The sequence below is a fragment of the Rhagoletis pomonella genome, unplaced genomic scaffold (genome assembly GCF_013731165.1).
Source record: "Rhagoletis pomonella isolate Grant_MI unplaced genomic scaffold, Rhpom_1.0 Rhpom_scaffold_00006, whole genome shotgun sequence".
NCBI classification, from domain to species: Eukaryota; Metazoa; Arthropoda; class Insecta; order Diptera; family Tephritidae; genus Rhagoletis; species Rhagoletis pomonella.
Window position 1 is genome coordinate 21,687,239 of NW_023458560.1, and position 1,396 is coordinate 21,688,634.

Here is a 1,396-nt window from a genome sequence, read left to right on the forward strand (position 1 = left end):
TATTTGAATCCAACAACCTGCCAACAAGCTCAGCAGCAGCTCACCAGTCAACCGAGCAACAACCAGCCAAATAGCCAACAAACCATGGAGCCATATGCTCAACTCACTATTTAATGTTGGAAAATTTCAAGATTCTTGCTTCTCTCACGTCGGTCATTTATCTTTTTGCTGTGTTCATCGGATTTCTATTTATGCCTTTTCGGTTACCGTACCTTCCTGTTCATTCTCCTATGTTTTCTCCATGAATATACATATTTTCCATTTCTTGGATTTCCGGATTTTATGCTGTTCTATGTAGGACGCTTAATAGTCGATTTGCGGCTTCTATAGGCTTTCGTTTTAATTTCTTTTGTATTTGATAAGTTAGTGGTGTGCAAACCGAAAATTTCCTGCCAATAACTACAATGATGTACAACCTTTTTAAGGTATATGGAGCTTTTATTGCCGTGTTTTAATATGGTAATTAAAATTAGATACAATTATCATGAGTTGCCAATTGAGGAAGAATAAATTAATACATCTAGGAAAATTTTTGAAAAAGTAATAACAAACTGAGTCGGTTCATTGTTAAGTATGGCTTTTATATGCTTTACAGGATTTAATAAAAATTAAGAAGAAAATTCTTAAATACGTAATGGAAATAGAACGAAAAGGGATGGTTATTCTCCGAAAATAGTAGGTGTTTTGCAAGCAAACTACTCATCAGCAGTAGAGCATAGGGCGGCGAACTCATATCTCAATTCGCATTGGTAGAGATTTGTTACAGAAACGAGCTACCGATCTAACTGCCGGGTGGTAATGTGAACGTATCAGTATCTTTAAAATTTTCCCACTGGTCCATAACCAAGGCCTCTTAGCTAAAGGAACCATTCGGCTATGTGCCCTTTGGGGAGTTTCCTGGCAGAGGTTTACTAGATTGGCTGCATTAGAACTGGGTCCCTACCACGGCGAACGACCAGCATACTGCTATGAGCAAATATGGCCGAATGTTGAGCTGAGTGATTTGAAGATCAAACAGCTTGTGCCACCAAAAGCTCCGGACCGAACGAACAGTGCACGGTTCCCGTATTAGTTGCGGTCGAAAATAGTAAACGCGCTTCGATTTCGAAACCTAAAAAAATTGTTTACCGAATAGTACACTTTGAGCTGCTGTACTCAGTTGCCGAGTAACAGTTAAGAACTCAGTGTTTAAATGCGAAAATGGTGCTTTATTATTACATTATTTCGTCAAAGAAAACTGATGACTGGGATGAACATGCAATAACTCTAACCACCTGAAAAAGAAATTCTTGAAGCCAGAAAGAGTTGTAGGCCAAATTGCGATAAAACTTTCGGACAACAGACATCAAACTAGGATGAAAGAGTTCCAGCAATTTATATCAGCAGGAGACACCGA